The 22,804-nt window shown below is 51.2% G+C and overlaps 1 protein-coding gene across 2 annotated transcripts in view; it reads right to left on the bottom strand.

Annotated features, from left to right (window-relative positions):
- The window catches only part of GDPD5 (glycerophosphodiester phosphodiesterase domain containing 5), a 106,329-nt gene extending 86,683 nt beyond the window's left edge, over positions 1–19,646 (bottom strand). The window contains exon 1 of one of the 2 annotated variants that reach the window (XM_048293791.1): positions 19,494–19,646. The gene's annotated coding sequence lies outside the window, so the exon portion shown is untranslated. The remainder of the gene's footprint in view (positions 1–19,493) is intronic. The other variant, XM_048293789.1, reaches the window with a different exon arrangement.
- Between the last annotated feature and the right edge of the window lie 3,158 nt (positions 19,647–22,804).

The raw sequence follows: 22,804 nt of genomic DNA, 5'->3' as shown, positions 1-22,804 counted from the left end.
GTGAACTGCAGCAGCTGGTTCAGAACACAAAGCTAAAAAAAAAAAAAAATTAAAAAGCAAAACGCAAAGTAATAATTTGGGGGTCATTTTTAGCAATAGAAGATTTCAGTTTTCCCTCGGCGCTCTCGCAGGCGGCCGCATTCACCCGTGGCTAATCTCTGCTCAGACACTCTCCAGTGACACTCATTTTGAGTAAGTCCAGGGATTAAAGAGGGTTATCCAGAGGGCCAAGGGCAGCCTGAACAAACAGGAGCTGGACCACAATCACTGCAGCCCCATCCATGGAATTCAGTCCCCATCCCAAGGATATGACACAAAGGTCCCCCACGGCTTCCTGCAGCACCGAGCTAAGCCTGGCACCTTAGCCAGGGACAGGACAGGAGCCAAAAGCTCCCCACTGAAGGCAAGGAGCCTCCTGGAGTCTTCACATGGTTCCACCAAGAACAGCAGGTCCAACACAGCCACCACACAGCTCCAAGGCATAAACCTCAACGATGATCACAATCCTTTAAAGCCTAAATGACTCCACACTAGGAAGACCAAGTTTCCCAGACTTGTAATGGCTATGTGCTTTCAAGAGCAAATTCCACCAAGATTTATAGCAAAAAGAAAGAAAAGTTGTATTTAAACAGAATCACAGATTAAGATTGGGAAAGGCCTCTAAGATCCAGCCCAACTATTAACTGGCAGCACAGTGCTGTCCCCATGTACCACACATTCCACACACCTTCTGAGCGCTTCCAGGTGCTGTGATTCCACCAGTCTCCTGCTCAGCCTGTCCCAAGGCCCGACCACTCCTCTAGGGAAGAAATTTTTCCTCACATCCAACCTAAACTTGCCCCAGCACTTCCTCCCATCCTGTCACTTCTTATGTTTGGGACACAAGTTTCACGCAGCCAACACAAGAGGTCTCCAAGCAGCTGGAGGCTGGAGATGTTTATCTGTTAACTCTGTTCCTCCGCTCTTTCCGACACCCCTCGATCAGCTCTGCATTGAAGACTTTCCAGAAATCCCTTCCCTGGGGCCCAGATTCTGGAGCAAGAAAAGAAAAGGATGCAAGAGACTAGCAAACAACTTCTGCAGACTCAGCATTGAGTTCTGGCACCAAAAATGATGGATTTGTTTTCTTTTGAGGAATTAGAAGGAAAGGAAGAGGATCAGTGCTTGAGAAAAGCAACACTGCTACAGCTGGACCCGTGGAGCACTGCTGATCCAAAACAGGCTCCAGCACTCCAAGGGCTGCTGCAGATCACACAGGAGCTTGGCTTGCAGATTGATTTGCCATTTCTGGACACTTCTAGTGATGTTATCCCCTGGACAAAAGCACATTCGTAGGTGCAGGGCTTAGAAGAGTACCCAGTACTGCACAGGACCTCTCCCAGATTTCTGCCATCTTCCTCCAGCAAGGAATGCCATAGGGAACATCACTATGGGAGTTGTGGTCTCCCAAGAGGAGGGAAGGAAGACTCTCACCCTGCTGCCCAGAGGTTAGCCAAGAGCCCCAGATCCTCTGCCTGACCAGCACCAGGTCAACACTTCAGTGTTTGGCTCTCTGCTAAAGAGAGACTCACCATTTCCTTCAGATCTCCTTTAAAACTGCTCCCAGAAGCAAATTTCTTTATTCATAATAACTTAATTCAAAGCAACACTAAGGAATCACAGAGAACAACCTGACAGTTCTGCTGCAGCAGCCACCACAGCCCCAGTTCCCACAGCCTGCCCATCACTCCTTCAGGGAGCTCTCAGTACAAAAAGTCCTTCGTGCAACCACTCTCATCCCCCTGGGACAGCATCCAACAGTTTGGGCACTGCCTGTTTAAACTGGCTAAAAATACAGCTGGCTTTGGACCAGATGCAGGTAAAGCCTCGGTGACTGGGATGCAGCAAGGACAGATGCTCAGGCACAGCTCAGATCACACTGGGTCAGGGTTTTATCATCTGTCGAGTCAGCAAGCAGCAGCACTCCCAGGCAGCTCTCCAGTCAATAATCATTTCAGGGGATTACCTGCAATTCCTGACCACGGGCTGTGGAAAAGGCATAGGAAGGAGTTTTTTCAGACTTCCATGCAAGAAGGTCCTTTACTACTGCCCAAGGGAACGAGGCTTTCAACATCCACCACAGGCTTCCTTCTTATCCTGCAGTCCTGGGTTTCCATCAGAGCACCTCTCCCGAGTTCAGGCTGTTAATTACTGTGTTTACAGTGGGTGTTAGCCTTATCGACAGGATGACTGTCCTGGCTCTGCTGAAGCATGACATAATCCCTTAAAACAGGTTCTCATCAACTGTTGTTTAATTAGACCACGTGATTTCCACCTAACCAGAGAGGGCAGAACCCCCCAGCCTGCTGCTGCCTTTCCCAGTTCACTCCAGGAGCCATCCAAATGTCATGGAATACTCAGCCAGATGCCCTTCCTCTTCCTCCCGGGACAAATCACCGACAGTTCCCGGCAGGAAGCTCCTCTGATAAATGGTGGGAGGACCTGGAAGTTCTCATCTGGAGTCTGTGGGATATTTTCCAAAGAACTAGACCATAGTGGAGTTCCTGCAGAATCAGGTTACTTACATCCTTAAGCCTGGAATATCCAATGGTTTATTATCGCTGCATGTGGCACATGGAATTTTTCCAATCCAACTCAATTCATGGGCCCCCTGTGAAGTCTAAGTGGACAGATCAGCATCTCTCCCATGCTGCTCTGTCTAGGCCTGGTTTATGACAGATTTTCCCTGGAAATGCTCCTGAAGGACAAATCCAAACTTATCTCTTGATGACTTCCAGGAATGGGGCAGCCACAGGTTCTGTGGGCAACCTGAGCCAGGGCCCAAACCACTGTCTTGGGATTCTTGGGCATTGAAAAATAAAATCAATTAAAAAATAAATTCTTGTCCCCCAAAATGGATGCATTTGAAAAGGTTTGAGATCAGGCTCACAAAAAACCTATTTGTATTTCCCCAAGGAAGAAACTGTCTCTCCCACGAGGAGATTATATGGACTCAAGGGATGAAACCTGGAGAGGCTGTGAGACTTTGCAGTCCCATGTCTCTGGCAGTAGAATCAGGAATCACCAAGGCTGGAAAAGCCCTCCAGGATCATGGAGTCATTAACCCAGCCCTGCCAAGTTCAAGGGCGAAGGTAGAAGCTGCTCTGAGACTTAATTCCCTCCACCAGCACTAAAACATCTCATTTTGGCCACCCTGTGATGAGGATCCAGGCAGAAATTACAAAGCAAAACAAGAGAGCTGAGCAGGACAAAGGAAGGTAAAGCAGAGACTAAATCTGAGCCCATCTATCATCATCAGGAGAGCGCTTCCCACGATGGGGAGGAAGGGGAAGGAAGAGAGTCAGCCACGGGGAACAATTGCTCCAAGGAAGGGGAAGCAGCATTGTTTGAGAGATTTAACAGAAAAACATATAAACCAATCCCCCATCCCTCAAAAAAAGGAAAGAAAAAACATTCCCATAGTCTTTGGGAAGGCTCAGCCCCACCTTGACATCACATCCCACTCTGAGCCAGAAGGGAAGAAAAGCTGCTTTGTTTGATGCTTTTCCCCCCAAGCTGCACTACCAGCCCTCTTCCCCAGGAAGGAAACCTTCCACACTCCCCTTCCCCTCCAATCTGCAAAGGCCGAGCCTGGCCCCTTATTCCAGCTCCCCAGGAGCCCTGACAGCGCAAGGAAACGGGAGCAAAATGCAGCAGCTGCCCACTGGGCCAGGAACTTAAACCCTGGGATAGCAGGACCTCTGCAAGCTTCACAAGAACTTCATGGAACAGCCTTTCCCCCCTTCCTTGAGGAGATGATCCCTCTCCTTCCAGCAGGGAAGACCCCATGGGCAGGTGAGAGACCAGGCTGTGCACATCCAATGTGGAAGTGGCAAGACTCCTTGCTCCATCTCGCTTATCTCCAAGCTTCCCTGCTGTACCATGACTGCAGCTGAATTTTATTCCACTTAAGCCTTTCCCAAAATACCTGTGCTCCTCTGAGGTACCTCTTCCTCTAATCAGAAGCTTTGCAGAAATTAAATCCTATTAGTGCATAGCTCTCATGCAGTAAGTGTGACATTCTGGGGACTTTCACCAGCAGGCTCAGCAAAAACCTGACCAGAGAAGTCCTTCAAACGCGAGACATCCAAGCCATCTGAAGCCTCAAGGCTTCTTCCTGTGCATGGGATTTAGTGCTAATCCCAAAGCTCCCCAGCCCTTCACTGCTGGATCTCAGCTCTGTGCTCTGCCCTGTCCCATCATCCAGCAGAGCAGCTTCCCTACCTTGGACCGTTCGTGTCCCGTCTCTGGAAGCATTCCAGGCCAGGCTGGATGGGGCTTGAAGCACCCTGGGCTAGAGGAAGGTGTCCCTGCCCATGGCACCGGATGAGCTTCAAGGTCCCTTCAACCTAAACCAGTCTGTGATTCCATGATTCCAAATCCCTCAAAATACAGGACTTGAGTGGATCTCAAATGCTGCAGGAGCCGCCAAATTGCTCTTCACCTGCTTTCTTTAGTGCTGGAAACACCCTGTCTTTGCACCTCCTCTCAAAGCAAAGTGGACGTATCTGCTTTTCATCCACAAGCCCCATTATCTTTAAACCTTTTCCTACAAATACCTGCGTGTTTCAATGCTAGAGCAGCAGTATCAAGGCAGAGTCCAGTCCTTCCTAATGACATCTCCTCAAAAGCTCCTAGAGATTGCTCTGGAAATGAGCTTTCCTCCATAAGGCACCAACTGAGCAGATTTTTCCAGGCTGTCCTGGCAGCATCAAGGAGAGGGACATGCCTGAAGCACAGGTGTCTGTCACCCAGTTCCTACCTCTGCAGACTCCCCAGGTCTCAGGCTGGGGAGGCCAACAGCCAGACTCTGTAAAGCAAAGTCACATTTCTGAAATTCTCCCCCCTGCTTTCCATTGGCAGCTCCACAGAGCCAGAACCTGGTTTTTCCAGGGAACATTTTCCACCCAAACATTAGGGGAAGCAGCACCTGGTTCAGCTCTGCCATCTGCTTTCCAAGGAGGCTTTCTCCTCCAAAAACTCATCATTAAAAGCACCAACCAAACAAAAAACACCCCCAAACCAACAAGCCCTCACCTCCTCAACCACAGTAGGAAGCCCTGCAACAACTTTGGGAGGCGGAAGTCTTTAAGGGCAGATCTTTTCTGTCCCTTATCTGAGACATCTTTCTAGGCTTCATTAAGCACATCACAAATTGACTTTTGTCAGTGCAAGTACAGACAGCATTTGAGCTAAAGATTAGGATCCCATTTCCTGCCTCTAAAGCAAAAGGCAAACGTTAGGAAGGACTGCTGGGGTTAACCTTGAATTACTGCACAAGAAACCCGAGTCCACAGCTCCGACAGGCTCTTCAGACCTCAGAGCTCCTGCCAGGGCCTAAAGGGGCTCCAGGAGAACTGGACAGGGGCTTGGGACAGGACACAGGGAATGGCTTCCCACTGCCAGAGGGCAGGGATGGATGGGACACTGGGAAGGAATTGTTCCCTGGGAGGGTGGGGAGGCCCTGGCACAGGGTGCCCAGAGCAGCTGTGGCTGCCCCTGGATCCCTGGAAGTGTCCAAGGGCAGGCTGGACATGGCTTGGAGCCACCTGGATAAGGTGAGCTCACCTTTGAGATTCCTTCCAACCCAAACCATTCTGTGGTTCAAGATTTGCTCCCACTCCACAGAGAGCTTGGACCCCTAAAAAAAGGGCTGTAAATGAGACACACCCAGCTCAGGGACAGCTCCAGCCAATGCTGAACTTAATCCCATCCCCAACTGAATTAAACCAGCTGATAAATGAAATGGAGGCTTTGGGAACAAGGCTTGAGAGGGGCAAGTTTTGAAGCTCAGTGTTGTGCATGAACAGTGAGCACATGACAGGGGAAGAGGGGACCTCTTCAGGTTCTTATCCCTCAGATCCCGAACCACACGTGAGCTGTCACATCCCTTCTCCCAGAGAAGCCTCCAGCTGTGGCATCTGGCACCAGATCACAGTTCCAGAAGATGCTTTATCACACCTTGCTCAGCACATTCCCAAGCAGAGGCCTAGACAAAACACATCCAAGTGAGGTTTCTCCTCATGGCCAGGCTTCCCAAGAATGGGAATAATCCCTGCATGGCTCTCCACAGAGCTCAGTTCCTGCCTGTCAGCATCCAGGCTGTGGCAGCATTGTACCTTTCCACGTCCCCTGCTGTAAAATTGAGTTATTCTGGGCTCAGGATTGACACCAAGTCAAACTCCATCTGTTTCCACCACGACAAAGGCTCCTCTGAGGTTGCTCTGCTCAGTACCTGCGACGTTGCTGCCATGGCTCCCAACTCAGCTCTCCCACAGCAGGAGCAGGCAGCTGTGTGATGCCAAAATTAGTGCCTGCACTGCTCTGGGTTTACTCTGGGCTGGGTGCAAGGCAGTGTCTTTGTGCTTTTTAAGTGTTCAAACCAGTGCTAAGCACAGCACCTGTAAGTGGGGAGTCCGGAGTAAGGAGAAAAAACACAACCATGCCAGGGAAAGCTCAGGAGACAGCTCCTTCCAAAGCCATTTCTGGCCACATGGAAGTTGCACAAGTTGCAGCATAGTCAGAGAAGCATCCCACCCACACAATCAAATTCAGAGTAGGATAGGAAAGCAAACCCCACGGCAGCATTATCCCTGCACCCAACAAGAAACAGGATTTAAAAGACACAAGAACTATCCCTATCCCTCAAAGCAGAGAGGTTTCATGGAGTGCTGGTGAGCTGCAGGAGCAGAGAAAGCCAAGCAGCAGCACAGCAGGCGGGCAGGCAGGGAATCAGGAGCAGGATCTGCTCCAGCCATGTAAATTATAAGATGTCAAGTGCCCGGGTGACAAATCCATTTTTGCTGAGTAAATAAGAACAGCCAAGCCAAGCTCACCCATGGCCAAAACCAGCACCAGCAGGTCAAGGACTTCCTGCAGAGTCACTGCACCGAGGGACAGCTTGGATGTGACAGGTCACTGTCACAGCACCTTCCCCAGCCCTGCCCGGCAGCGCCCTGGGGGAAGTTCTGCTGCACCCTCAGCCCTTGCAGAGCCCAAACAACCACTGACATTTCTAGAAATGCTGTCAGCAACCCCACTTGGGCAGCCACCCATCCATACACTGCCCGCAGTCCGTGGGCTGGGCAGAATCCTCACCTCTGCACTGGAGCCAGGCTGGGAGAGCTGGGGGTGCTCACCTGGAGAGGAGAAGGCTCCAGGGAGAGCTCAGAGCCCCTTGCAGGGCCTAAAGGGGCTCCAGGAGAGCTGGAGAGGGACTGGAGACAAGGGCTGGAGGGACAGGACAAGGGGCAGCGGCTTCCCAGGGCCAGAGGGCAAGGTTGAGGTGAGGATCTCGTTGGACCAGCAGTGCAAGTTCCTGCATTGCCAGAAAAACACAAGCCTGAGTGACACACAGTTCTGTCACTGCTGTCCCAGCCTGGCAGCAAACAAACTCACACCACAGGGAAGCCCTTTAGGAGATGACATCTCAGAAAATTTACTTTATTCTCACCTTTTGGAATGGATGGACTGAGTACTTTGGCAACTCTGGATATTCCCTCAGGAATTGGACCCACCAGCCTTGGCCAGGGTGAGGGCACACACAGAACAGCCTCAAGCCTGATCACACCAGTTTTCACTTTATTCTGTCTTTTTCCCATAACAGCTCACAGGTTGTCCTAAAAAGACCCACGTTCAGTCTGAAAAAAGCACATTTTTGCCAACAATGTTTCAAGAAGCCGAGAGGAAGCAACCCCCGTGCTGTTCCCACCCCCAGAGGGAGGTTATTCCTGTGAACAAGCGGATCTCCCGTGCTCAGCATCCCCCCTCACTGCCACCCCCTCAGGGGAAAGCGCCACTTCCAGATGGAAAGCAAGGAGCCGACACATTCCCTGCTGCCCTCCTCCCAAATCAGTCCCAGCCACCCCCGGCGTCTCTGGGAAGCAGGGCTGGGGGAGCAGCAGAGCTGGGTTCAGCTGCCAGACACCTCCACATGCCAAGGGCTCTCAGGGAAAAGTGGCCAAAAATAGCTCAGAGTCCTCTATCCAAGCCCCATAAGACCGGGATTTTACTCCTATCCCATTTATCCGTGGGATAAATTCCTCCTCCACACCCCTCAATCACGACAAGCAGGGAGCTGAGTGGGTTTGGAGAGCTCTGTTACATTCCCAGGCCAACCCCAGGGCACCAAAGTACACTCAGCCACCAGGATGAATCAAAACAACGCTCAGGGAACGGGTTTTAGTTGCAAAACCCCCCAGGTGAGCATCCCACGAGATGGTGAAACACTCCCTGTGTCATTGCTGCAGCAGCAGGAGAATTTTCCCATTGCCACCTTCACACCTGGTGGTTCCAAAGATGCTCTGTGAGCTGGGATTGTTGGCTCAGGATAAATTCAGCAGAGCCCTTTGCCAAACATCTCCCCCTGCAGAGCTCCCAGAGCTATTTTGGGCAGGTTGTGTCCAAAGCTGAAGGTATTTCTGGTCTCTGCTTAATGTCCATCACAGCAGGGAAATAAATAATAAATAATCACAAACCAAGGGTTCATCCTTTGGCTTTTGCACTGGAGAAGAGCTGCTAGAAAGGAAAAGGGAAGGAGAAAAACTGCTGCAGACTCCATTTCCTCAGTGGCTCTGTGTCACTGCTCATGGCAGAGTGACATTAAGATGAGGTTAGAATTAAAACAGAGCAAAAATTATGTACGACAATGTTGGAGCCAGGCAAAGGCTCCCACACAGCCTTTTCCAGACCCTCATTCCCACCTCAGCCTGCACCACCCCCTAAAAATCCCACAACCAAAGAGGTTGTGACAGAAGCCAAAGAGCAGCACCCACAAAGGTGGATTAATAGGAATAAACCTCAAGGAAAGAAATCTCCATGTCTGCCTTTCTACACTATCCCAGTGTTCACACCCTCATCTTGCCCCACTGAGGCACTACCACATCCTTTGTTTTGCAGCCATAAAACTGGGAAATACACTTTGTCCTTGGCCAAAACCACTGGTGTCTGCAAGGAAAAGAGGGATGATCCCAAATCTTTTCAATACCTGTCACCTTTCCTTTCAGAGTCATCGTCAGAGCACCACCCCAAGTTATGTCGCATTATCTGAGGACAAATAACCAACACATCATTTCTTTGTGGTGCCCCAGTATTTCTCCATCTCAAAGGCAGGATAAAAAGCTCAGTCCCTCACTGTTCCCATGGAGAAACAGGTGGGAGATGGCACAAGCAAGAGCAAAACCCTCAGAGCTGCAGGATGACCATGGCAGATGGGTCTTCATTAGATTTTTCAGCATTTTAGAGTTCTCTAAAAGCCAGACAAGTGGCAAACCCTTTTTTTTTTTTGTCACATTGTAAATGATGGGCAAAATGAAGACATCAGACTCTGCAGCTGGTTTCAGCTCTAGAGCAAGAAAAATATTTAAATACAGCCCACAGGCTGCATGGCAGGGAGAGGATTTATTACTGCTGGGACACAGGACTTTCCCCACAGGCTGCCTTCCCAAATTCCCAAGCCTCCCACCTGGCAGTGAGCCCTGGGGGGAGTCCAGACACCTCAGCAGTCCCTGCATATCCACTCACAGCACAATTTATTTCCAAGCTCAGCCACTTGCAGCAATATTTATTTCGTTAATCCCAGCTTCAGCACCTCAGGCCAACGCTCGTTCTCGACAGCTCTGCCACTTAGCAAGCATTAAACCTGATGGGGCATGAGACAGAACAGGGTTTTCCTCACAGCCCTGTCCAAGAGCTGCCTCAGTAGAGCTGACAGCCACAAGTCTTTTAGGCAGTATTTATTTCATACCTTTCCTTCACAGAATAAAAACCCAACACAAAACCAAAACAAACTTAACAGCCTTTTGGGCTCAAACAGATGCGATCGGTCACCAAAGATGGCCAAATTGGGAACAAAATATAAACTTCAGGCAATGCTGAAACACAGCAAGAAGTTTTGGGGTGGCCAGGTAAAAGCAGCCAGGAGAAGACAGACTCCAGGCTGCCCCACAATTGTACTTCACTTCCAGCTTGAAGCAGAAAATTCCTAAAAAGCAGGAATAGGGCCAGGGATCCAGCGTGCAGCTGTGTTTAAAAGGGATTTGAGGTCACTGCAACCCCCATCCCTCCAAAGGCTGGTTTGTGTTTCCTGACTGGGGTGTTTAAACCAGAGAAATGTGACAGTGCCTTGAGCCTGAGGGGTTGGAGCTCTAAGAGGCACCAAGGATGCTCTTTTTCCCCAGCTTTAGAGTCAACTCAGACACAACAATCAGCCTAGCAAGTCTGGCACAAATCAGATAGCTTTGCCACACGAGGCACTGGAATTGAATAGCCCCAGGAACTGCTATTCCCACTTATTTTAGCTCTGGCACTCTGGGATTAGGTTGCTCTGACAAAGCCCAGTCAGAAGCACTGGAGGCTGATAAACCCCATTAGCTGCTCACACAGCTGAGCAGCAGCAACTGTTAGCTGGAAAAATTGCGAACGATTCGGGAGCTCCACGGTCAGGCTGACCTTGGGCACAGCGGCAGGGAACAGCTACCAGCACTTGCTCCCACTTTTGTCCAAAGCCATCTCCTCCAACAGTTCTGGCCACCTGCAGCACAGCCAGGGCTGACTTTGCTCGGATTAAGCCTGGCTCAGGCACCCTAAAGCCTGGAGCGTGGCTTTGAGAGGGCAGGCACATCTCAGCCACAGTGCTACAGCAGGGACCACTCCTGGCAATTCCCAGCTCACTCCTTCCTCCATCTCCTGCCACACCATCAGTGGGTTCAAACAAACCTTCTCCCTGCCCATCCAGCACCTTCCAGAGCCTAAAGGGGCTCCAGGAGAGCTGCAGAGGGACTGGGGACAAGGCCTGGAGGGACAGGACACAGGGAATGGCTTCCTACTTCCAGAGGGCAGGGATGGATGGGATATTGGGAACGAATTGTTCTCTGGGAGGGTGGGCAGGCCCTGGCACAGGGTGCTCAGAGAAGCTGTGGTTGCCCCTGGATCCCGGGAGGTATCCAAGATGAAGCAATTCTCCACCACTTTACCCTTTGCCAGCTTCGACCCAACGTTTTCCCATCCTTACAGAGGTCAGAGCCCTGAAGGAGCACCAGGATGATGCAGGAAAGCTGTGCTCCCTGCACCGCTGTTCAACAGCTGCACAAAACCTCCAGGATTTCTTTCTCCAAACAAAGAGCAGCCTGGGGAGATGCAAGAATCCCTAAATTTAACTCACAGCATCATCAAGTTTGGAAAACACCTCTAAGATCTTCGAGTCCAACCAGTAACCTGACTCTGCCGGGTCCAGCACCAAACCATGTCCCCAAGTGCCACACGTGCACCTCTTTTTGGAAACTGAACGCCTCCAGCCTGTTCAGGCCATGCTGAGAGCAGCCACCACCTCATTACCCACACACAGAGCACCCAACAACCAGGCAGCTGCATTTCAGACACTCAACCAGTTCACAAACCTTGATCCCAAAATTTAAATTTAAAAAAAAAAAAAAAAAAAGAAAAGCACATTGGAGAGGGACTTACAGAGCAGCAGCAGTCCCAGCACAATTCCTGCTCGGATGTTCTATGCTAAGGGACCCAGGGCAGCCTCATCCCTGAAGCCCTGCTGATATCCTCGTTGAACAGTGCTGATAAGCCCGAGCGGGAACAGCTCTTGCGCACTGCAGGTTTTATCTGTGGCAGAGCGCACTTGTTACAGACCCTCTCTTATCAGCAGTGCAAGTATCAGCAGAGATAAGGAGAGGCACGTAATGCCTGGGAAGGTGCAGAAACTGGAGCTGACACATGGGGGTTTGACTCCTTTGGCCTCATCTGCCCCAGCTCATGACCGCGAGGGCTCCCTGTTCCTCACCCTGTGTTCCCCCCACAGCCCGATATCCAGCCCCAAACTGCACCAGGAGAGGAGCAGAGCAAACTTCAAGCCAGTCCTTCAGCTCTGTCCCTCCGGGGAACACTGCAGATGAGCTGCAAAGTTCAGGGAGATAGGGAAAAAGCCATTATTTCCCCTGAGCTGGGAGAGAAGAAGCCAAGAGAGCAAAGTGATTTCCTCACAGGTCCAGTATGGCTCAATATAACCAATTACCTCAGAAATTTGGATTTAAGGACTCTCAAGACAGAAGGGGTTTAACAGAGTGAGCTGACCCTTTCAAAAATATAGAGGACTCCCAAATTTAAGCTTATTATGCTGTTAGATGTGGATCTGTAACTGCTCACTAAAGGGCAGCTCTAAAAGTCTGGAGTCCAGGTTAGAGCTTCCCAACAAACCTCCAGGCTTCCCTCCTGCCCAACCAACCACATTCCCACTGTAACACTGGGGTGCTCATCACATCAAGCACATCAACTCCAGGAGGGCTTTCCAGCCCAGCAGGAGCCTCAGTTTTCAGGTCAAATCCAATCCTGCTGCTAACAAGCCAAGCTTTCTCCTCACACCTCTCACCAGCAGGGACCATCCAAAGGGAGTGATCCCCCTGCTCCAGGTGACACGGGGACAGGGCACCAGCATCATCAAGGCAGAGATTCCCTTCACGGAACCACTGTGGAATGATTCTGCGCAGCTCCTGAGGCTCAGCAAAGCACAGGGCAAGGTTTGAGCTCCACGTTAACCCCTCGGACCGGAGCCAAAACCTGCCCAGGTACAAAGCCAGGGAAAGACAATCCCCTCCCACACTGCTCCTGGCTGCGCTGTCAGGGACAGCAGCTCCATCCCTCTAATCCCGCAAGCAGCTTTATTTCTCTTGGCAAAGCAAAACTGTCCCAGGAGCCCTGGCAGGGTTTGTGTTTCGGGAACGCACGGCCACGCAGCTGAGTGACCTTGTGAGGCACAGAGGTCTGTCCCTGCCAGCATCAGACACACCAGAGCACGCCTATTCCCACCACATCAACATTTGAACATCTCCAGCTGTCTTACACCGCATTCCTTTAATGTGCGGCTCTCCCAGAGCAGGAGCCTGGGGATCCAAACCAAAAAAACCCAAAAACAAACACGTCCCTACGCAGAGGAGACGGATTGGGAAACAGCTGTGATAAGGGAAAGTATCTCCAGCCGAGCTGTCAACCTTGCACTTTAAATCAGACTTTTAATGAGGACTGCAAGCACTCTGCGTTTGGGTGATTAACTCACAGCTAAAGAGGGGTTGAGCTGCTTCATTCTGAAAGCAGATCCTGCCTCCAGGTTCCAGGCAGGAGCAGGAGATGATCCTGCAAGCTGTCAGACACCACCAGCTGATGCCAAAGCCCATGCAGGGAGGGTAAATCACCCTGAAAATAAGAGCCTGCCACCACTCTGTATTCACAAAGCATCAAATGCAGCACAGCAAGTGGTGTGGGAGCTCCCAGTCCCCAGCTCCAGGGCACAGGGAAAAGGGACACAGCAATATCTGTATTTTTGGCAGGCATTTTGATATCTAAGAGCTGCAAAACAGGGATTACAAATCCCGTGTCCCAAGTGCAGAGCAATCCTCGTTGATGAACGTAATTTGCATGTGAACAGGAACACATCTAAAAATAGGTGCTTGAGAAGGTCTCACCCCACCTCTTGGCTTGATGAGTTCCAGGGCTCCTGAATACCCCAAAACCACACATCACGAGGACTGTTCAGGCACTTTACTGTGCAGGTCTCTAAGGTCAACCATCCACAGCCATGAATGGAGAAATCACAACTCAAAAAGCTTGAGAGAACCGGAGCAAATCATGCCTGGACACCCAGACCAGGACACATGAGCTGCCTCTTTGCTGGGTTTTAAACTGCAACAGGATTGACTGGCAGCTTAAAGTCTCACCGACAAGGTTCCTGAATAATTAGTAGGCAGATTGATACCAAAATTCCCACAACACCTGCAAACAATCACTGCTGGATCAGGAAACTGCCTACAAAACATCACCTACATGACAGCCTTGAGGAATTCCTTTATGGGGCTGCTTCATGCAACAAAGGAGAACGACAGAATCATCACAGAAAGGTCTGGGTTGGAAGGTGTTGCAGGCCTTAAAAATTGTCTTTTTCCAAGGGCAGGGACACTTTCCACTAGCCCAAGTTGCTCAAAGTAGTCGGGAAGAGAGAGACTGGATTTGAATACATGCTTCCCACCTTCTCCAAAAGAGCCTTTTCTCCTCTCAGAAAGGTCAAGGGGTTGGGTGACTCTTTCCTACACCAACAGCTGAGACATACCGGAAGTATTTTAATCCCAAGGAAAGCATTAATTACCTCTTGGCAAAAAAATAAAAGCAAATCCAGACAACACACCCCCCAAAATCCACCCAAATATCACAGAGTGACCTCAGCACAGTGGTAAATCCCTGCAAACAAACCTAAGCCCTCTCCATCCGTCCCAGGGACTGGGTCTAAGCCATAACCTGGGCAGCCCCCAGCCCCATCCTGCCCCTTGGCAGCACAGTGGGGAAGCACTGGGCACAGCAAGGGGACCTGAGGCATGACCTGGGATATAGATCCCAGTTGATCCCCATTCCCCAGCGTTTTACTCAGACAGGAGCTCTGCAGTCAGCACACGGGGTTCAGATGGGGTCGCACACAGGGACACCTCCCAAGGGCCATGCCAGGTCCCTCCCTCCTGGCAAGGTCCAGGGCTGTTTCACAGGACAGCAAGCCCAATCCTCTCCAAGCTCTTAAGTGCCCTGCTTAGGATTAGCTCTGCTTCCCAAGAACCGTGTGGAACACCCCAAGCATCCCCTGTCACCTTCAGGTGCCAATTCCCAACTGCTCACCACAGGCTGGGGCCAGCTCCAACTCAAAAATGTTAATGTATTTTATTTGTTTTGCTGCAATTCTGCTGCACACTGACTTACTTTTAGACTTGATTTATGATTAGGTGACTGTCAGCTCAAGAGATTCATCAATACAAGCTAAGTGGCCCAAATATTATCTCCTAGAGTGGCTCAGGAGAACACGTGGGTGCTGAAGGGTACAACAAGTCCAATACATTTTTTTAAAGGCTACACCCAAAAATATCTATTAGAGGAAACTCTGAGTTTCACCTTGGACTATTTCAGTCAGATGCGAGCTGTTTTCCCTGGGCAAACGTGAGCCTGAAACTCAGCACAGCTAAAAACAGCCAAGGACCAGAATATTTCTGCTCTGTGCATTTCACCTCGGGCTGGGGGAGGGACAAGTTTCATTTCACCTCAGCGAGGAGGGAAAGGGAAGCAAAACACAGGGGCGAGACATTTATGAAGAGATTTTACAAGTTGCAGCAGCATTTTAAGAGAAGCAGCAGGACTTTAAATAAATAAATAAACAGAAATTGAAGGCAAGCTGGTATCTAAGGGGGAGAATAGGAGATAAAAAGCTGCTTTGGCACAGCGCCACGTGGTAACTCTGAAAGTGAAACAGATCCTTCTGAACACTTGCAGACAAGAAGAGAATAAACTTAACAGCCCATCACCTCCAAGCCCTCTGGGATCCAACAGCCTGGACCCCAAGCTCCTCATGGAAAGCGTAGCTCCGACACAGAGGACACAGTGCAGAGAGGGCAGCAGGATTCAGGTTTGTCATGACTAAGGAACTACATTAAAACCAGTCCAGGCTCTTTCCAAGGAAGAGATGAGCCAGCAGCAGGGCTCTGCACAGACGGGGCGCTTGGGGACAGAGCTGGTGCCCAGATTTGTGCAGCACCCCAGGAAAGGTGCAATTTCCCTCTCTCCTATCCCCAGTTCACCCTTCACCCAGCAGGGGAAAAAAAAAGAAAGAAAGAAAACCAGATCAACACACACACAAAATACTCACAAAAAGAAACATTTGTGATTTTCTGTCATCAGGACTAATCCTGCCCAAGGAGCAGGAGGGCAAAAAAAACCAAACCAGAGCTCAATCCCAACCTGAAATGGATTCTGTACGTGAAAACATGGAATGCATCGAGGCACAGGCACAAAAACCTTCCCAACTGCCCCCCCAGAAGGTCCTTGTTTGAACATCCTTCAAGGGAACACTCTGTACCTTGAAACCACTCCTGGGCAGAAATCTTCCACAAATATTTAATTGCATACAAAAAATAAAGCTTTGTGTTGTTGTTTGTCAGGCTGCTGAGCAATAACAGACTCTTGCACCAAATATTCAGGCAGTTGTCCTGCCAGTATCTGTGGGTGCTTCTGGAGGAAGTGGGGAGAACACAGTGGTTTGCTAAAGAGGAAAAAGCAGCAAAGCCAAACACCAATGTGCAGCTATTTTTTTTTTCTTTAAAGTCAAGCCCTGCATTAAAGTAGCTGTATCTGATCACTGCTTATAGAGGGGCTGGCAGGCACAAGCAACGACTATGAACAGTCTTTATCTTGATAAATCCCTTTTTCCAGCATCCTGCTCAGAACGTTCCTGTAAAGGGCTCTTAAGCACCTGGAGCAGAGCTGGAGCGGGAATCTGTTGTTTGGGAAGGAGGGAGTGGGATGAGGTGCCTGTATCCCAAACCCACCCTAGTGCAGAACCCCTGCGAGACCCTCCGGGCCGAGGGCGGCAGCTCCGTGCGCTGCTCAGCACGGATAAGGAATGAGCTCGGTGTGACACTGCCCTCTCCTGAGCAGAGGGGACTGCTCAGCCGCACACCCAGCCCAGGACGAGGATTTTGGGGCGCCCCGAGCAAACACCCCGCAATAAGCGGAGAAGCTGAGACACCACTCACCCTCCAGCAGCTCCAGTTGGCACCAGCAGAGCCCACAGCAGCCACCGCCTCCTCGCACCAGCAGCACTAGCGGGGGTTCAGGACGAGAGTGAAATGGCCCTACTTGAGCTTTTTGGAGCCTAATTAGCAGCTGCTGCAGCCTAATGAAGCAACGTGGCTGCCAGGTACATCCCAGCCCTTCATCTCAAAGGGTGGAACTGCAGGAGCTTTCACGCCCCTTCCAAGCCAAACCATTCCATGAGTATCAGCGTGAAGGTGCAGAGCATCTCAGGGACAGGAGCACAACCTCTACGGGTGCATCATCTCAAGAAAAAGGAGTTTAAAACCAGCTTCGCAGGCTCCAGGAAAGCATGTTCCTACCCCACTAAGCCTGTGGGAAAGCTGCTCTCAGGAGGAGCCCTAAGTGCCCCTCCACGTCCAGCCCCACATCAGTGACTGCCACACCTTCCCGCACAAGCCCAGAGCTGCACCAGAAGTATTTCAAAGGTGCAACCACTCCCTTTTATCTTCACCCTCGGGAAGACTCACAGAGCGAGTTAAAGGACAATATCCCCCCAGGTGTGTCTGGCTAAAGGGCACCCAGACCTAACTTCCACCACCTGTGAGCATCAAAGTGCCTCTAACACGAATCAGGGTGAAGGAGCCACCTGCTCCCAGCATCTTTAACCTCAACCTACAACAGCACTTGCACCTGTGAGTTACTCCAACCCACACGTTAAAAACATTTAAAAACCCAACAAAAAACCCCACCAAATATACTGATTTTGGCATGGTGTTTTTAAGGCAGTTACTGGAGATCAAATACACCTAGGTACACAGTTAATGGGTAGAAGTACAACAAAAGGTTGTCTCCTCATAACCTTCCTGGGTTATAAAGCAATTTGTTGCCTTGCTAGAAACGAAACCCTTTATCATTAATTCCGAGCCAGCAGTTTCTGAATCTTCAACCTGACACCAAATCAATTGAACCTAGCAGGACTCGTTTTCCTTCCAAGACAAACACCAGTTGTGCTTCGCCAAATTCATCGCAGGGAAAAGTGTAACAAGCAGAACACGCTCATGTAGTAAAAAAGTACAGCTTGACAGAGCCACCCACTCTAAAATTAATTCTGCCATCAAAGCAGAGCTTATATTTGCCTCTGAAGAAGCATCTCCTAAATCACACAGAAATATTCTCCAGCTCCACATTGCTGGGATATCAGCATGAAGATGCTTCCAAGCTTGGCAGAGGAGAATATGTTAACATAACAGGCTTTAAGGAGTCAGGATGCATCACTGCTCCGGTTGATAAAGGCTGGATAATGAATTAATGGACCATTTTCCTTAGCAATCTGATGAGGAACATGGACATGCCAGACAAAATGCGAGGCAGGAAATCCATTTCCCTCAGTTTTTCCCCAGCCACACCTGCCAAGGGCAAGCTGGCAATTTATAAGAGGGAAAGAAGGGAAAAGGCTGTTATCCTGCATGGCTGGGTGATCCAAACCCCAAAAAAGCTCTCTAAGAAGCAGCACCGCTCTAACTTCTACTTGCTAATCAGCAGCAATCTACATTTCCTGGCAGCTGGAGCATCCCGAGGAGACTCCAGCACCCAAACGGCGCAGTGGGATTTAAGTTCTCCATGCACAGCGTAACTTTCTCATGGAGAAAAATCTGTATGGGCTCCTTCTCACCGGGACAAGGAGCCAGCAAAGAGAACCAGAATTCATTATTTTTTAAATTTCACATGCAGCATGGCCATGCCTATTCCTATCATCTATCCCTAATCCCTTTCCAGCCCCAAAATAACCCTTAAGCCAACACGATTACACTTAACCCGAGTGGCTCTAAGGACCCATCCCTAAAATCCCAAAGCACGGCAAGTTCCACATAGCCAAGTTTTTCCTGGCTGGAGAATCCCCATTTCCATCTCGCCAGGGGTGAAATTTCACAGCTTCCACACCAGGAATTGCTCCAGCAGCCCTTTTCCAGAGCAAAGCTCGCATGCCGACTGCAACTCCTCCGTGCCCAGTTTTCCGGGCGGGGAACAGACAGGACGTGGGTGAGGGCTTCAATGAAACAGCAACGAGAAGATTTTTTTTCCCCCTTTTTCCTGAATTACTCTTTTTTTGAAACAGTTTCTTTGCCAAGCATCAAGGCAAAGTAACACGCTCTTACATTCCCCTTTTTTCACCCTCTCTGCTCCGTGCTCGCTGGAAATTTGGGGTCTTTAACAGAGGCTTTGCTGCTGGGGAATGTCACCAAGAGCCATCCAGGACATCCCTGAGCATCCTCAAGGGTGCTGGATGGGCACTGAGTGCTCCTCCAGCTGGACCAGCAACAATAAATAAATCCCTCTTGGGATTCTGCTGCCTCAGGATTTTACAGCTCCGGACAACACCGGTGTGAAGCCCTGGAACCGCGGGACGCTGCAGATGCCATTATTTTGTATCAAAATGCAGCGTTACCTGTGAAACAAGCAGGGCCTGAAGGGAAAAAGCGGTGTCCAGATCCACACCCGGACAGTCTGGGGGTCTCAGAGACCACAGCGGGTACCCCGGGACCTCTCCCCAGGTGGGAGCCCACCCACATCCCCCACCACCGGGAGCACCCGGTCACATCCCAACTTCGCTTGGGATGCTCGCGGCCAGGTGAGCCACCCGTGGGGAGCGGGGGCACACAGGGCAAAGAAACACCCTTTGGGCATGGAAAAGAAACACCTTTTGGGGCAAAGGAGCGCGGCTTTGGACACCGGAGCGCCTTTTGGGGGTGAAAGCCGGCAGAGCTGTCCCAGCCCCCCGGCTCAGCATCCCCCCGCAGCCCGGGCTCCCCGCGCACCCCTCGCCAGGAGCGGGGGCAGGAGGGGATGCGGGAAGCCCCCAGCGCACCCAGCCCGCCCCTTCCCTTTACCTGCTGCCGCCGGGAAATCCGCCAGGTTCCCGAGCCCCGGGCAAGGGGGACCCGGCCCCGCCGGCAGCGCTGTGCCAGGGCCGGCAGGGAAGGGCGCAGGGACGGCGCTGGCACGGCCGCGGCCCCGTCCCCGCAGCCCGGCTCGGCTCGGCTCGGCAGCGGGGCGGGCGCTGGGCCGGGCGGCTCCGCCCCGGGCAGCGCGGGAGGAGCAGAGCACGGAGGGGAGGAGGAGGAGGAGAGAAGGAAGCTGCGCCCAAGCGTGGGAGCTCTTCGCTTTGGGGTGTCCCCAAGGGTTCTGGTTTGGGGGGCAAGGGAAAGGTTGGGGGCACCCCGATAGCGGAGAAGTTGGGGAGTGCTTGGCACTGTGCCAGGGGGGTTGGGAATGCTGAGCCCCTAAAGGGCAGCGAGCACCCAAGAATCACAGAGTGGACTGGGATGGAAGGGACCTTAAGGATCATCTCATTCCAACCCTCCTTCCACTATCCCAGGTTGCTCCGAGCCCCATCCAGCCCGGCCCTGGACACTTCCAGGGATGGGGCAGGCACAGCTTGGGGTAGGAAGGATATTTTGTGTTGCAACCTGGGTGGATAGAGGTGGATAAAAAGGGTCAAGTGCAGGTTTGGGCTTTGCAGCCTCCTGATTTTGCCCACCCTTTCCAACTCACTTCATTTTTTTCCACTCCCTTTATCAGCTGCACGTGGTCCTACATTAGACCCTGAACTCCCAAGTGTGTAGGTGGACCTGATCTCCCCACTGAAGCTCTCCTGGTGTGGGGTCCTTGAGCTGTAGCATTTTGGGGGAAGGATGAGTGTTTTGTTCCGTGCTCAGGACTTGTTTTCCTCACACTGCAGCAGCACAGGCTATTTGGGATGAGAAGGGTGCCCAGGCCTGCCCAGCACTGTGGCCAAAGCTCAGCTCTCTCCTGGCTGTGAATCTTTTGCCCTTCTTGGTGCAAGGTGACAAAACACTTGGCTGAGAGCACTGGATTAATTTTTTTTCTGCAAATTGGCCATTTTCCACTTTTTTGGCCCAGCCCTGAAGTAGAGACTGATCCAAGCAGTGCAGAAGGAAGGGATGTGCTGTCAAAATAACAAGCGAGCACAAGACAAATGCCAGACTCTCCTTTACTGAGGCAGACTAAGCTGAGAGGTCACTGGCAACTGGCTCTTTTCCTAGGAGAAGTAGAAATAATATTGCTGCGCCCAGCAGCAGGGGAACACTGGAGGTGAAAAATCCGAATTTAGAGTCTGATCAAGCGATGAGCAGCACAGCAGAGGAGCTGCGGGGCTGAGGTACAGGCAGCGGTCCTGGCAGCCCTTTGCCAAGTGCTTCTCCTTGCAGCACTGCTGACAGCAGACATTTCGGAATCACAAGCCTCTGAGAGCTGTGATTACCTTAAATCCTGATGAAAATCTATCCTGTGGGAGCATTTTATTTGCTGCCTGGTTGTAGGTCTACGGCAGAGCTTTAGGATGAGTTTTCCTGCCAGCTCGGGGGTGGATGTACAGGAGGGGACAGGACAGATGCAGGTATTTGAAGGCACTTAACAAAGAGTGGTGCCTCTGCCAAACTTTAAACATCCTTGGTTTTGTGCCTAAGGATTGTCTCCTTTTAACTTCAGCAGAAAGAGTTCAGCCTTTCATAAGATCAAGGGGAAAATATTTTTTTCTGGCACCAAGAGGAAACACTCTTCAAACTCATGAGGTTCCAGAAATCCTGCAGCTTCTCCCAGGACCAGCCAGTCAGTTCCTTACAGCATCCATTTGCTGAGGAAAATGCTTCTGAAAAGAACCAGAGTTTGCACATTTTCAGGATACTTCTGTGACTTGGCTGGTTGAATCCGACACAGGATCCTGCCAGGATGCAGGGCTGGGGAAGGATTTGTTCTCCAGTCACTCCAAGCAGTTGTGAGGACAGCAAAGATGAACAGAAGGACCATCTTTGCCCCCTGAAAGCAGCACTCTGGCTGCTAAAGGCCATGCAATGTCAAAGAAAAGTCACTGAAGGAAATTAAACATGAATTTCCAGGCAGCCTGTAGGGAAAACAGATGCAATTTTAGACAGGGAAGGTTGGTTTCACATTTAAAAGCTCCTTGTCCCATGCTGAGAGCCTTGAATGCTCAAAGCTGCTTTAGGTATCTCCCTTTGGCATGGGTGGGATTTCTGCTGTGCTCATTCCTCCCCATATTCCCAGACAGCTTCACTTCCAAAGGATGCCCCTCTAAAGCCCTCCTGAAAACCCTCTGGACCCCGGGGACACTCCCTGGGTGTGATCCCTTTTTAAGCTGCTCCTTTAGGACCTGGCTTAGCTCTAAACCAGGGCCAAGTTTCAGGATTTCACGCCACATCCTGAAAGCATTTTGTTACATGCTTATGGAAGGGAAAATTCCTCCAGAAGGGACATTTTTGTTTCCTGGCAGGGAAATACGAGGCTGGCAGCTCAGAAGGGCATCAAGGCAAAGTCTCAGAGGAGTCACTGCTCTGGTCTTCGGTGGGGATGGATGGTGAGGGAGATGCTGCAGTTTCCTACACGAGTGGGATCAGTAAGAAGGGGGAGATCAATCCTTGAACTCAGCACCAGCCTCCTCCAAGAAAAAGCACAGTTCCATCCCCTCTGTAGGCAGAGAAAAACCCCTTTTCCTGCTCCCAGGCTCACAGGTGGAAGTCTTTGCTGGAGAAACACTTTCCTGAGCCCTCCTGATGACCCAGACATGGCCTTGGCCACTGCCAGGGATCATGGGGCAGCCACAGCTGCTCTGGGCACCCTGTGCCAGGGCCTGCCCACCCTCACAGACAGCAATTCCTTCCCAACATCCCATCCATCCCTGCCTTCTGGCAGTGGGAAGCCATTCCTTGTGTCCTGTCCCTCCATGCCTTGTCCCAGTCCCTCTCCAGCTCTCCTGGAGCCCCTTTAGGCCCTGCAAGGGGCTCTGAGCTCTCCCTGGAGCCTTCTCAGAGATGTCACAGCGTGTTTGATGTTCCTTTTCCTGCATTTGCTGCTGCACTCGGCAGCAAAACAAGGCAGGGTCTGGTGACAGCACAGCAGATTCCGCCATGGCTTTTTGGGGCAGAGCAAGGAACCCCGTATCAGTTGCCAGTGTAGGTGTGATGTGCTGCCACATCTGGATGGTGGGCACCGAGCAAGGCTGGGGGATTCCAGCGTGTCAGTTTTGCGGAGAGAAAATGACGGATGCAAGAAGCAAGGCTGGATTTACGGGGGGATGTGTGCCAGGAGTTGAGCCGAGCCGTGTCCGTGCGCCTGCCTGCGCAGAGCAGCTCTGGGAGGCAAATCCCGGCTGTGGCTGCCCCGG

This window comes from Corvus hawaiiensis, chromosome 2, assembly GCF_020740725.1.
Source record: "Corvus hawaiiensis isolate bCorHaw1 chromosome 2, bCorHaw1.pri.cur, whole genome shotgun sequence".
Taxonomy (NCBI): Eukaryota; Metazoa; Chordata; class Aves; order Passeriformes; family Corvidae; genus Corvus; species Corvus hawaiiensis.
Note: the sequence above shows the minus strand (reverse complement) of the source record. Positions and strands in the feature narration are given on the sequence as shown.